This window comes from Osmia bicornis, chromosome 3, assembly GCF_907164935.1.
Source record: "Osmia bicornis bicornis chromosome 3, iOsmBic2.1, whole genome shotgun sequence".
In the NCBI taxonomy this organism is placed as follows: Eukaryota; Metazoa; Arthropoda; class Insecta; order Hymenoptera; family Megachilidae; genus Osmia; species Osmia bicornis.
The window spans coordinates 3,369,428-3,384,881 of record NC_060218.1 but is presented as its reverse complement, the minus strand read 5'-3'; the positions used below and the strand labels follow the sequence as shown (position 1 = coordinate 3,384,881).

General features: G+C 44.8%; 1 protein-coding gene across 1 annotated transcript in view; it reads right to left on the bottom strand.

Moving 5' to 3' along the window:
* The window catches only part of LOC114877543 (paired box protein Pax-2-A), a 102,263-nt gene that overhangs the window by 58,831 nt on the left and 27,978 nt on the right, over positions 1–15,454 (bottom strand). The window lies entirely within an intron of this gene.

Genomic DNA, 15,454 nt, shown 5'->3' with positions numbered 1-15,454 from the left:
ACGAACGAACCAGAGCGCGTCGTCAATTGTCACAAATTGCTCGAAAACGCGGGCTAGAAAGCATAGCAGCTTGCTCGACTGTGTTTCCTCTTTAATGGACTCGTTGTCGCCGTCCCTGCTCCAGTCCGATCGAATCGACAGCGTGCTTCGAAGGCCGGATAGATCGGGAAAAAATTAATCATCCAGCGTGATTCATGATTTGTTCGTTAAATAAGCGCAATCGAAACCACAGCGAGCGCAAGAAATATCTTGTGAAAGTTTCCTTCGATTTGTGATACAGGAGTTCAAAGAACATTATTCAGTCTTTGTCTTTTAAATAATTCAATGTTTTCAAATGAAATAACGATTTCTCGATCGAATCGTCAACGATGGATTTTGTTACGAATAAATGAACAGGAATTGGTAGAAAGGAAACAGTGGAACAGCATCCTCGTCGAATTCGGAGGAGCCGTTGTTGGCTTCCACCGAAAATCATTTGCAACGCGGCGTGATAGCCTATCATCCTGAAACCGCAATCCCGGTTATTGTACACCCGCGTACCAGTACGGATGGGTCGGTGGACTCGGCTCTGTGGCCACGCCAGCCATTATCCACTTCCGGTCAAGTGTTTCTAAACTACGATCGCCAACCCCGTGTCCAATTGACGCGGAACGCGGATGAACATTTAAATCCAATGCCTTCGTAATTGCCCGACCATTTCCTACGCTTCTCCTCGTCGAGATTCTACGGAGCAGATTCTGCTCGATTACTTTAAAAATGTATATTCTTGATTTTTGAAGTTTCCTTACTGCTTCCTTTTATTCGTTATGCAATTACACGAAATTTGAGGTGGCAAGTATTAGTAATTTCCATGATGGTTAACATGTTTCATCTAAGACACCTTATAGAAGGCGAGAACGTCTCGAGTTACAATTTGTAGTTCAGATAATTGAGAATATTATTTAATGTCTCGCTTGAAGATGGTAAAAAAGTATGTATGGTCAACGATCGATTTCCGGCACGCAGCTCGACCGCGCGTAATCGCCTAATTATTAATCCCCTCGCGGAGACGCGGCGCGATTTATGGCGACAATTAATAGTAGCATGGCTTTTATGATAAGCAACGAACACTGGCCAGAGGGGACCACTGCGAAATTGCATTCGCGACAATTTTTCATCGCCTAACGCACAAAACGATGCAAGGGAATTGAATCGTGAAGCACTTGAACGTTCCTATTACAGATGTTAGTGGTTTCATCCAATCAATTGTTCGTTCAGAGTGAAGAAAGAAAATGAAGAAATTAGTTCATCGAGTCATCCCATTCCCATGTATTCGTCACAGATTTCTTCGTAACAGCATTAAACTTGAAATGCTCAAACTTGAAAAATTTCATCTTCATCTCACGGTAGCCGTAATTATACGATGCTTGTGTCGTTCTTAATTTCCACGGAGGCGATTAACACCAATTTATATGGAAATTCTTAGCGTGGTTCATCGATTAGACGCGAAGGAAATCTTCATCGAGGATCGATCGATTTAGCCGTGATGCCGCTTCCGCGTTAATTAGCCTTGGTCCATACGGCGCCTAAAAAGCGGCTGTTTTAAGTTGAATGCAGATAGCGTCGAGCGAACGTGCTCGGTTACAAGAGGAAGAAGAGAAGGAAGAGCCGAGAAAAATGAATAAAAAGAGGTGAATCGCGAGGCTCGAAGCGTCACGCAAGCATGCGATTGGTGCAACGCGCATTAGTAACCTGTTTGTTGGCCGATAAAAGGACTATCACTGAAAGTTTCACTAGATTTATGGATCGCATTATAGCAGACAGATCGGCTGGTTAACTGGATCGCGTAGTCAGGTAGCAATATTTACATATTTAGTCTAGGAGCAAAAATTTTCTATCGTATTCCAAGTGCATAGGATTTAAAATGAAAAGTTTTCAAGAAAAATAATTAGCCCTAAAAAGGCCTACCACTTTCAAAGCGAGCAAAAATAAGTAAAAATAACGAAGATACTCGGAAATCGCAATTATCAACCCCTCAATCGCATCGGGAAGTTGCACCTAACATCTAAGACTTTCGAACGGTTGAAAACGCTATTTTCAGTTTCCCCGATCGAAGGGACGATAAATGGTCAGCTGGAAGGAGCAGCCATGGGAATCAGCGTATCGCGAATTCCGCTTGTCCAAGTCAAAGGACGAACCGACGCGGGAACCTCTTCTCGTCTCGATAGGACGGTCTATCGGCTAGGTAGAAAGAGAAAGGGAAGGGTTAAGAAGCTCGAGTGGTATTCCGGATCAATTAACCGAACGGCGCCGAGGTTAACGCGGATATGAAAAGGGACGACGGCGTTACTAAAGCCGGCTGAACGAGAGCTCAGGTATGCGCGGATACCTCGTCCATACGAAACGTTCGCGATACCCCCTCGTCCCGAGTAACCTCTCGTCTATTCTACTTTTTCTAGGATCTACTTTGAAAATTTTTATTTCTCTCTTCCAAGATTCGAATCTTTTGTTGAAAGGCGCGAAATCTCAGGCATGCGGGTAGCAGTGCGCGGTGAACGGTCGTAAGATACCACAGACATCCGTAACACCAGCGGAGCGGCGTTTATCATGTGAACACAAACGAGATTGTCACCTGCACACGCGTGACCGCGCGTTCCATTCTTACACCAGGTGTCCACCTTCTTCCGATTATTATCCGTCGACTCGTCGAAAGGGAAACGATGAAATCTTGAAAACTCTTCCTTAGGTGCGCTTTAATCTCGTCGACGATCAACTGACTCGATCAGTGTATCAACCCTCCAATGATTTCTTTATTCAATTCCCCTTACTCGACGAACGAAAAAAGTAGCAACCTCTCATTGTTACTTTGAAGAAGGCAAAGGTCCAGGAACGAGCATGCATTCCGTCACCCGGTACATATGTAACAGGCGAACGTACACGCGGATGCATTTGCTAAGCGGATGTATTCTCGCTTGTGCGTTCTCCATACGCGGTTCGCTACCACTTGCCGCCTAGTCCACCTATCACCTACCCGAGCGAAACACAGTGGTCATTGTTTACGAGATTGTTTGTTAATACGAGACACAGAACGCGGACCCGTTCGCCGTAAAACTCGTCCGTGGTGTCCGGCTAGCGCGGCGCATCAAAGCGGTTCCACCCGCGATGACGATCGCGCGTACAGTGGCCAGGGTGTTACGCACGCACACGATCATTGATTTTTATCATCGAACAAACCAGTTTCCCGGCTTTAATGTCGTAAACAATGAAATTAGCACGCCGTAATCCACGAATTATCGGAAGTGAACGGTAAGCAAAGCCTGGCTATTTGTATTGGCTGACTTTAATTAACTCGACGCGTAATTGCTTGTCTGTACCTTGCCACCGGCGTACGATCCGCAATCTGGCTGGTGAGGAAAGATGGCACGATTAAAAGATTGCGATTTTGTTATCGAGAATGAATATCGTGAACAATGAATGAATTTTTCGTATTTTAATTATGACGAAACTTGGGAATACGACGAATCGGAGTTGCGGAACGGGTTAAAGGTATTCTTGAAATAAAATTGATTCAGAACCGAGGCAAGTTCATCCGGGTCGAATCGTTAATCGAAATAAGCTCGAGAACAGTCCACGAGTTGGTAGGATTGTGATATATAGCTGGTACACGGTACCGCGAGCGCGGAAGCCGAGGATTACAAGCGGTCGTCTTTATCGGGCCAACTTATCATAGACTTTTGTGAGTCGGGGCGGTTATGCAAATAAACCTCTTTCTCTTGCTCTCCACTCGTTCTCTTCCTCTGTCTCCCACCTGTAAGATTTTTACACGGGGAAAACATTCATGGCGTGGCCGGACCTTACCGTAAGACCCTTCTGGCGAACGCCTCTGCCAACCAGTTCCGCTTGAAACATATGGCCATGGTGTTCGAGCTTCGTCAGCTCGAATTAAACAAAAGCATTGTGAGGATGGAAAGAAAATTATCTCTTCTTCGTCATTCGAGAACGAAAGACTTGAGGAAAATAAATTTTACAGAGAAAAAAATTATTAATCTATTTCAATTTAGATTTGGAAATTTGCGATTCCTATTAAAGGCGTACACTTGCCGTACTATGTTCTCCGTTAACGATTGCATGGAAAGTTTCTAACGGGTCCGTCGAATTTTTCCGATCTAAGCCGCCGGACGCCTACAGGATACACCAGTAAAACCACTCGATCGCTCCCGGCTTCTAGGGAAATCGGTCGCATTATCCGTGAGCACGACAAGATTATGATAATTCTCGGTGTCCGGCCAGGGTGGACGAAGAGATTTTTTTTTACAATCTCCTCGTCGATGCATCAACGCTGTGATACTCTGCTCGATCAATGCTACCGATAAGAGGATCGATGGAACCTGCGACGATCGCGATCGAAAATCGAGAGTACAGGTCTCTTAATGAACGTCGTACAGAAGAGCCTTTAGGGAACGTTCGTGGAGACCGATGACTCGTTAGAAATCAAATTATCTAAATGAAAATTTTTTATCAAAAACAATTTAAGATTTTAGTGGTATTCAAAGTTTTCTTTATTTAGATTCGAAGACGAATGGAACTCCATTAGGTGGCGAGATTAGTGTTATATTTTCTATTGAGCTGAATTTTTCGCAGCATTTCATATCCAGACACTGAACTATTGAACGATAAACACCAAGACACGATCCACCGGCTCGCTAATTGCACCGGGAGGATCGTGGACGTAAATTTCCGCTGAGAAACGGGCAATTAAGCGAAATTCCATGAAACAGAACCGTGGAATGGTCGAAAGGTTAATGCCACGGTTGTATCGTGCTCGAATTTTATATTCAACTTATATTTCCGCGACTCTTGTCGCTGAATTGTTCGCGTTTCGTCGCGATTTCTTGCGTATTGTAAAACAATTTGCTGATCAATCGCGTCAAATTAGATTTATACGAGGAACTCTCGTCGTCAAAATCGACAGCGACATTTATATGCGCGTTGCATCCTCAATTATAGTTATTAGCTCGCTGTTAGTGGACTATAAAAATTTTATGGGATTTCGTCACTGGTCAGCCACGGTCTGCTCGTTTAAACAAACTAGTCCCGCTTGAATTGCCTCCGTTCCGTTATAATATCTGCTCGAAGAAATATGTTCATACCATATTTACATTGAATCATTTCGAAATTTGGTTTCTCATCTTTCATTAATTAAATACCTTGAGTGGCAAACGATGAAAGGGGTGTTACAACGTTGCGATTTCTTTACGTTGGATAATTTATGACACGTCAAACCGTGAAGATTCAATGACGTATTAAAAGGAGGCGAATCGTGTTCACCTGTAACGCGCTTAATCGACCGATTGCACGCGTTGTAAAACGATACCGCGGCCAAAGTCGTCATCGAACCTCGATAAATTTTATCACCCTCGTAAAACACATTTGTCCTTTTTCCCTCGGCTTCACGATCCTCGAGGTTTCCTCGAGGTGTACGTCTCCTGTTCAAACACGACTCACGGTGGCCGATTATTGGAAGCAAATCATTCACCAAGAAATTTATAGCTCCTCCTTGTGTTCCTACTGTTCGCGTTTCAGTTATAAAATCAGCGAAAGTAACCTTGAAGCGATGAAAAATAAGTGATTCGCGTAAAACGGGGTGCAAATGATTTACAATGATAACTTAGACGATTCGACGAGGCTGATTACGGTTTCAGCTCGTCAAAAGAGTTAGTGGAACGTGAAAATGCTTGTAAATCGACGACAGGATCAAATGAAGTAGCTATTTATACGAAGTACGGTAAATACGTCGATTAATTCGTGTAGGTATTGGTTGCACGAGAATCAATTACTGAAATAACGCTGTCCTTCCACTCGGATTATGCTTACTCTTCGAATGGAATCTATGATTACCATGTCAAAGATATTGATGGTCGATACTTCGGGTAAACGTTCTTTAACTTGGCGAACGGTTAATATTGGAAGAACAGATAGAAACTAATAAAACGTGAAAGTACTTCAATCGTAGAGTAGAAGATGCCGTATGTTCTCTCCATCCATCATTGACATTACTCCTAATATTACATAACACTGTCTCTATAATTCACCACTCAAAAATTCAATTTTCCATACGCAAAGAAAAAAATTGTCGAGTTGAAAATTTCAAAACGTTTGAATTGACATTTGGACGCCTCAGACGGATCGATCAATCCTTAGATAGCAATCGACAGATCATGCTCGCAATTTTTACGAGGCTCACACACGTGGAAAGTGGTAAATTATTGCGAAACGAAGTTCGGCCGAGTCGTTCCGCAAAGTAGTTCTACGCTGGTTGATTCTATGACGGTGACATTTCACCATGTCGTTCACCATGGGTCCCCTGTCAACTGCTGAGGTATCTAGCATCATCGTATGAGCTTCACTGATTTATTTTGTGATTTTTGCCGGCGAGAACAATTAAAGATCGTATCGCGATTCCTTTAGTTTCACTCGAACATGACTGTTCGTTTGATTTCTAATTCAGAAAATAGAACTTGGACCAAACGTTGTTGAATAAATTTTTATTTACGGCTTAAATTATCTCGGTTAAGAGAAATTCGAAGTCTTTTCGAATCGTTAAACCTATTAAATGAACCGATAAAACGTGTAATACTCGAAGATAAGCGCGTGTAGTACAGTTATCCACGGTATCCCGCGTGCCGAATAAGGATTCGTATCGAATTTGAATCAGGGATTGACATTATTTAAACGATATCAAGAATGAGTTCCGCGTTTCAGATCAGAAAACTCTTCGGAAACTCGTCCTTGCCAATTTATCAATCTTTCCTCCTTTTTTTCCCCTCTTCTTTAACTTCCGTATTCCAAATGGAGCAGGTTCTCCACTTATCTTCGAAGTCTGGTTCAATGGAGGTCGAGCATAGATCAAGTGCAAAGTATCGGTAATTGGGTTTCACCGGAAATTACGAGGAGGAGGGAAACAGCGACCTACTTAATCGGCCGAAGAGCTGTTGCTCGGTCAGTGGCGACGAAAAAAAGGAGCATTGATCCTCGCGAAACGTTAGAAATTGCGTGGGCTGGCGGATATTATCGCGGACTTGATCGTTCAGGGAAGTCCAGTCGATCGGCTCGGTCATTGGCGAGGAAAAAGCCGTGCAACGATCGCGTTGCTGCACTTTCTCCTTGGCCGAGCTTGCAACGCCGATCGAAACACACCGAGTCCTTTACACGATCGTCCTCGTCGCGACCTCGTCCCGTGGGCGTGCTCGCACCTGCTGCACAATCCTTTCTTGGACCCGCTTTTAGACTCCACGGATTCTGCAACTCGATCGATCTTTCGTCACGACACAAATTTTCTACCGATCTTGGGTTAACAAGAGGTACAAGCATATATTAATTAATTATAAAAAAATGTGAAGGTTAAGCAGGTGTCATAATTCGTTTGAAAATAAAATTAAAAAGAAAAATGAATGCGATCGTCCCCGTTTACCAAGGTGGCTCCTTCAGGAACGATGCTTTCGCGTCTGCCGCTGATACTCGTTTCATATTCGCTGAACTATGTAATGCAAGGAAGAGAGATTAATAATTTGCAGTTCCCACCCCGGCATTATCGGGGCACGAGGCAAGCGGATTGCGAACATCGTGGTCCGAGAGAGCGGTGTGTTCAGCAGCCACGGCTGCAGGGTCGACCGGTCACGATGGCTCGGCTAATGATAGCCTGCCCTCCACTCATAATCAGTCCCCCATCTTAATTTATGTTTGCCCCCGCCCGTCGATCCGTCCGTCCGTTCGTACGTTCGTGCGACTGCTCTTCGATGTAGGTACCTGCTGCTCACCGTTGCCTCTTTACTCCCGCTAATTTACCGTAATTCGACCGCGAGACAGCAAGAGTACTTTTGATTCTGTCGCTGATTTGTTACGAGCACGCCGGCCGACCCGGTTGACCCGAGAACAGCCCTGAGATTCCCGCTTCCGGCGCGCCGCCGCGATCGAGATCGCTCTTCTTCGCGATACTCTCAATCTTCTTCGTCTAACTCTCTTTTCTCTTTTGTTTTTTTTTTTAATCATTATAACGATAGCGTTTGATTTTTTGATCAAGAAAAATTTTGCAATTTTTGTCTTAGAATTTAATTGAAAAATAATTATTCTAGTTGGAATTTCAGTACCGGTTGCTTAAGAAACTGAAAACGTGTGTTTTGCTAGAGTAATGCAGAAAGGAAGAGATGTTATTTGTTTCATCATCATTTGTCTATTCCGAGTCTTCTTCATCCCGAAGAGAATTTTTCTTGCCGTTCCAAGTCGGCAGGAGTTTCTCGCTCAACTTTACTCGAACAATTTTTCTCTTTCTCGTAAATCGATGGCATCGATGAATCCTATCCGTGTCAGTCGGTGCTGGAAGGCTGGAATTAAGAGTCCCTCGTATCGTTTGCGTTGCGTGCGGATGATAGCTGACAGGTACACGCAGTTTGTTGACCCTGGCACCACTCGCCTTACTGAAACTATTTGCCAGCTCGACTCGACAGTTGCTAGCTCGCTTCGAGCAAGTTGCAAAGAATCTCCTCGTGAATTCTTCGAGTCTCATCTTGACCCTCTAAACTTGACCCCAAGTACTCTTGTAACTTGCGTTGTTGATTGAAATTTGGAAATGTTAGGCAAAAAAGCGATCACAAATTCATCTTAGTTTTCCACCATGCATCAGCACGCTTCGCGCATCGTCTCGTGGATCGCATCAATTTGCATACGATCGATCGTTGATTCGATCGGTTCTCTCAGATCGCGATGCGATCCACATCGGAGCGATTAGGATGTTCGGACACTTATCGGATTCTCTGCCTATCATTTTCTCCTATCCCCCTCCTATTTTCCAGCGCGCTAATGATTTCTGGCAAGGATAATTTACGCGTCGATACGTGTGCAAACACACTTCCGGCACGATGATGTCGCTGAAATTATAGCCGTCTACCTGGTAGCTTCGTTCATGCCAAGTAAACTGTTTTAAGCCGAGTATACACGTGAAACAGTGCTGCGGTAATCTTGTGTATCGCATCACCTTATGAATTATAATATTTTCGTATCGGTTAATTTAAAACTCGTTAGCGATAAAGATGATTAATTCAGTTCTTCAGTTCCTAACCACTTCACTGGTAAATTAACAAGCATCCGAGTACTTCCGCGAGTTTTCGAATTTTTCCGGAAAATTCCGGGAAAACGGTAGCCGGAGGAACGCGTCGCGACGTCCGTACGCGTCGATCGAGTGCGTTAATCTGAGCGCGGACGAAACGATCCAAGTGCGGAAGAAACGCGTCCGGCATTAATCGAACGGTTCGATGGTCAAGAACCAGTTCGCAATCAGTTGAAGCGGAAAACTGGAGCGGGGGACTGTTGTTTCACGTGGCGCGTACACGTGCTCGTTAATGCGAATGCTCTCTGTGCCATCTGAATTGCATTAAATCGCAAGAAATTCGATGACTAATTTCAGCGTTATCCATTTCCTATACACGCTACTTTCCAAAGGTCGCGTTAATCGAGAAACTGAAATAGAAGGAGCAAAGAACGTATACTTTGGTGAGAATTGCGAGATACCAGCCAGCCAGACGGAGGTCTAGGTCTAGGAGCCGATTGCCAGCCTAAGCACTCGGGGCTGATATAGTCGAGTGCTGGTGAGGGTGCAACGTGTGGCCTCATTACGTTAATGGCGTCATGCTCTGGCGCCCCCAGACTACTATACCTAGCTAGTCGGCCCGATAGCCAATGCTCGCTGCCAACGAGTCAATGGAACCCTCTTGAATCGTTGCAATAAAGGGATGCACCGTAGCACTCTTCTTTTAACCCCCTAAATTTACCATACTATATTAACTCTGAAGTAGTATCAATTTATAACCAGTACACTTATAGCTTTCACTTCTATCGAGATCATGAAGAAAGTATTTATCAAACCAGATCGCTACGATTATTTATGCAAGTTCGTTGTACTCAAAGTATTACAAGAGGATTATTAATGAAAAGAATATGTAAATATATCGTAATCTGGAAACTAAGTATCTCTATTTATCGATGAAAGGTAAAATTATATCAGAAAAAAAGCGAAGAAGGAAATAGATGAAAATAACAGCTGCCATCTTCGTAACAAGGTTCATAAATTTCGAAATCCGATCGAAGCTTCTCCTATCGATCCCGGTATGATCGATACGAGGACGTTCTCCGAGAGTGTACGATCTCTGGCAGAAGGATCGTGCTCGTTAAAACGGATAATACGACTTCTGAAACGGTCTGTGGAACATAGACGAGCAGCATCTTCCAGACTCGTCGGCTACTTTCTCCAACGACCGGCTGAGATCTGTATTATTAGTCGTTCCGGAATCCGCGATCGATCTCTCGCCCCGTCCTGTCGTACTTATTGAAATTCTTCCCGTCGACCGGTCGCGTTCCAATTTTACGAGATAAACTATTCGAGCAACCGGTGCAGGGGTATCGTTCGGATTCCCTCGCTATATAAATAATGGTTATGCATCAGGAAGACGTCGGATCTCGGGAATGTCTCGGTAACATCTGAATCGTTCGATCGAACAATTAAATCTTACGCCAAACTCGAACCGTTGCAAACGAGCAGATGTACCTTACGAACATTCCTTTCCGATCTTCTATCTCAAACTGGTTGCTTGACATTCAAATGAAACGTGAATTTCTACTCGACAGAGGTATTAATTCAAGAATGTATCGAAGATTCTTGATTTTCATATAGCTAGAAAAATTCCATATCGCTGTATTCTTAAGTATCATCATCGAGACGTCACGGACGATCCAAATCCTTTCGATTTAATTGTTTTCCGGTGCTCGTAGCCGTGGCAAGACTGTTCAGACACACTCGGTTGTTGCAACTGCACTTCCTCCGACTGTCGTTTGCGCAAGTATCTCCGCGTGCTACTCGAGCATTACGTGGCGACGTTTCCATTGGCAGAAAAACAGGTACTGTATTGTGTGTTTGCTAGCCGCTGGGCTTCCAATTAAATGGGACTGCGCGCGTGGGAGGAAAATTACGCATTTCGAGAAACCTCTTTGTCGAATACATTTTCCCTCTGTCGAAACAATTAAATTCCCAAGTAACTTATCGCGTCAGGTATAGTTTCTCGGGGAAAACAGAAGTCTAAGATCATCGCGAAAAGCATCGGGTAGCCACGCTATCGTGACACTCGAAATCTTGTGGAAGTTCGTTTTCGATAACTGGTATGCACCTACGATGATACCGTTGCAAAGCTGAGCCACACCCTTGGCCGTGCACACAAGCATCCGGGCACACGCGATGAAACGAACGGCGGATACACGTGACCGTGTGTACACCGTAGCGGTTGTACCGATTGTATCTGCCCGATCCAGACGCGCTCTGCTCGTGGAAAAGGGAAGAGCCGCCTTGGAATTCGAGGCGAAATCGACCGTTCCTTCGCCTACGGATTCCTTCGTTCTTAAAACATTCTAATTTCATCAGGGGAACATTCTTCCGTTGGAAGATCCTCTTTAGAGAAAAGTTGAATTACCTGTGAGAATTGAGAGGAATTGGAAATTGGAATATCGAGTAAGAACCTCTTAAATATTATGACAGAGGTCAGGGTGGACCCACCCTTTCCCCAAAACGCGTTCTGGACACCCGAATTAAATTATTAGAATTGTTATATTTTAAACCCTAGTTACGTCATTGCATATATTTCGTGTCGCTTGAAAATGGAAGCTGGAATTGAAATTATACGATAATCCAGTCGAAATTGGTACGGCTGTTGAACCGATTGCTCTCGTCGTTCGAGCGCAAGATAGGCACGGATTGCTAAACGCGAGCCGCGGCCGCGTGTGTCATTAAACCAGTATCCTAGACAACTGGCGTTGATTATTTAGCAATACAAATCATTCCGCGCGCGCGATACTTCCATCCTCCTCGTACCTGTCTATCTAGTCCACCGCGAGCCTCGCTCCTTCTCGCTTTCCTCCCGTTTCCAAGCGGGTTCTCGCGTGCGCGGGCGTGGTACGTACCACTTACGCGCGACTGGACGCGTACCTACGTGTACACGCAGACAGTCGAGCACGCGACTACCATCGAGTACAGGTACACTAGTGTGCATCAGATAGCCGCGCGGAGAAACAGTTTCGTTGATTAGCGAGCTCGTTGAACCGGCCGTATTACTTTGTCGAATCACAGAAACGCTCCCAACATCGAGAATTATTGCCTTCTCATGGTAGCTTAAATATCGTCGCCCGTGTCGGAGATAAAAGAGAAAAGTAATTTTAACCCTTACGATGCTACGAGTTTGTTAAAAGTATTCGGATAAGAATATTGTCATTTGTAATTAATTTTGAAGTACAACATTGGGTAGGGATCGCTAATAAATACAAATGCACGATGCCTCGAAAATATCGTTGCATCGGAGGAAGACGTTCAGTATGAAAGATTGACTCCGCCAGACGCTGATAGCGGTCTCGGTAAATGATGATCGCGCGAAGAAACTAATGACCGGCGATTATTTCAAGCGTATTCCGGGTCAGGCAACAAGACCGTGAAAAGCCACGGTTCTGGACTGGGCGGCGTGGCTTGGTCCAGGCTAGGTGATATTTCCTCGGGCCAGCGATGCGTTCATGCTTGATTTCACCGAGATTAAGCATTTTCTTGCGATGCTACGAGCTCGAGGCTTGCCTACCTACCGTCTGTCAGACGATGCGCCACCGCCCTGCACGATTCAGGAAACGAGCTAAGCTCCGTACGTTCTTCTAACGCTTCTTCCCCTCCGTTTCTATCTCTTTCTACCTAGGCTGATTAGCCGCCTCGACCCTGATAACATCGATCTGGCCGACGACCTTTCCGATAACGCGTTATCAGAGGATCTCTCGGGCCACGGAATGACTCATCGAACGAGTTGGCGTGGCAGGGATCGTCGTGTTCCAGCAGCGAATCGCTATTGCAAACGATTATCCCCGTGCACGCGGAAACTCGAAGCTTGACGAGTGACTCTTCAACGCTTTACAATCTTCCCGGAGTGACTTGCTTCTCGTTAGGAGATCGTGTGTTCGTGCTTGCTTACTTTCGGAGAGGTTCTAGATTTCTGATCGTAGATAGGTGTCAAATAATAATACAACGACCTATTAATTAACAGACACGAGTAAAATCGTAGCGGAGCTGAAAAGCTTTCTAAAAGAGCAAGAAGAAAATTTTATATTTTTCTTTTTTTCTTTTCATCCAGGATTTTATATTACGATAAGATAGCGAGAGTGGATGTCACCGACTTCCGCCGCCTCCTTTATCGTCCATTCCTCTACTGTGTCCGGTTCCATTGGCCGGCAAGCGATCTAATCGAATGCGGGATCTCGCGGTATCGTCGATAGCAGATTTTTCTTCTTTTTACGATCATCGAGCGAATCGTCGTGGCCGATGTCATTATCCTAGGAGAGTAGATAATGGCGGCTGGCAAATGCCTGGATCGGCAGGCAAACTATGCAGCAGCCTGGAGCCGCATTATCGCGGGATTACGTAAGCACCGTGCACGCCGCTACTCTTGTGTGTTGTGTTACGCTATAATTAGGACCAGCTTGGCATAACCGCGAGCCGAGCGCAAATACGCCCGGCGTGTAATCCGCGTCCGCGTACTATTAACGACCGGCGATAAACCTTAACGGGCGATGGGTCCTCGGTGAAGAAAAACCTCGGCTGACGATCGAGATGCCGTGCCATGGTGAAAGGGTGAGCGTCCAGCATGTTTTGATCGATCATAGATCGATCAGATCTTTTTGCTTTCCTTTTTCATGAAATTCTAACTCCAAGACTGTCTATGAGACGCTCCGCTGGTTCTGAGCGCCAGGAGAGCTTTTGAATCACCGTCACTCTAAAGTCAATCTACATATTTCAGTCAAAATAACTCATAAATGATTTCCAAGATCCCCTTATTCAATTTTCACAGTTATCTTCATCAAGACTTTAATTGGTCACACTCTACTTGCAACTTTGACTAACTTCTCCGTGTAACTCTATGTTCGTACAGAATTTCTACCTAATGTAGAAACCACTTTAATCAATCTTATAATATCAATCAAGATTACAATAAATCAACAAACTCGAAGCGTATCATTTTCTTATCTTAAGAATAATTAAAAAGGAATAAAGTAGGTACGAACCGTGGGTTTTCGTTCAACATTCGAGCGGAATCGAATGGAAACGAATGGAATCGAATGGAATCGAGCTCGGGGTTTCGTTTCAAAGAAGGGATCTCACGGGTTTTATCGAGGCTCTCGATCGCGCTTGCGAATCGCGCGAGCCGGACGGATAGGGCCGCGATACACGTCGGCCAACCTGGCAGCACAATGTGTTCGGATAATTTATGCCGATGACGTAGAGACGGCTGGACGTGTGTACACGTGGTTCGCCGCGGTAGGTGGAAGAGGGTGGTCGTGGTGGTGGTGATGCAGATAATCACAAGTTTAAAGGGTAAACGGGTGAGGTGTGAGGTTAGGCCCTCGAGCCTCTCTCACCGCGCTCAATATTCAACAGGTATTTACATTCGCAAATTGTTTACGTCAGCCCACGATGAAATCTGTCAGGATTTCGTTCCCTCGGCAGCTTAACAGCCTCCACCTTCAACCGCCTTCTTCTTCATCTTCGATATACTCTTCTTGTTTCTTCGTTTGCCCGTTCTCCCTCTCGTTTACTCGACGAGGATCAGCAGGAACGTAAGCTGGCGTCATCCGCTATCCTCTTCCTCGCGCCTTTACCCTTCCTCCGGCCAGTAATTACATCTGGGTATTAATCAAGCGTACGTCGTGAACGAGAACCCGCGAGATCTTGATTTTCGCCACTTGCCCACGCGGACGATGCGCGAGAGAGTTGGCCAACCCCCGGCCAACCGTAACCCCGAGGTTCGCGCCAGGTTATTAATTTATTGGAGACGCCTGGTTAGCTTCGCTGAACTTGATTTATGGGACCGTGAACGCGTGCTGCGTTTTCTATGCGAATTTTTTTTCAGATTCTCGTTTGCGTTTCAAAACTTCACGGTGATAGAACAAGTATTTCATTTCGTACTTGTTATTATTTTTTTTAAATAATATTCTTATTCTCTTATTAACTTGCTGGATGTTGCTGATATTCGGACAACATCGTAGCAACTTCGTTATAAATAGGACTCATTAAATTATCTCTACTTCGCAAGAAAAGCAGCGAGGGGTTTATCAGAGTGTAACGTTATCATCTTCTATCAACACTAATCTCTATCCGTTCGTTCCATTAATTGTGCTTTGAAGAGCAAATTTGTATCGATCCCTCGTCCTGATATACTCGCGACAGATCAGACAAGATATATCTTTACGACGGTGGACGAACAAGAGTAAGAAAAATCTTTATCGCTCGACTACGATTAATAACGCTTGCCACCGAACTTGCTTTCCGTCGATTCCAGACGAAGCGATAATTCATCAAACCGGCTGAAAATTAAAGTTCGTTACTCTACGCACGACGCGTACACGTTGT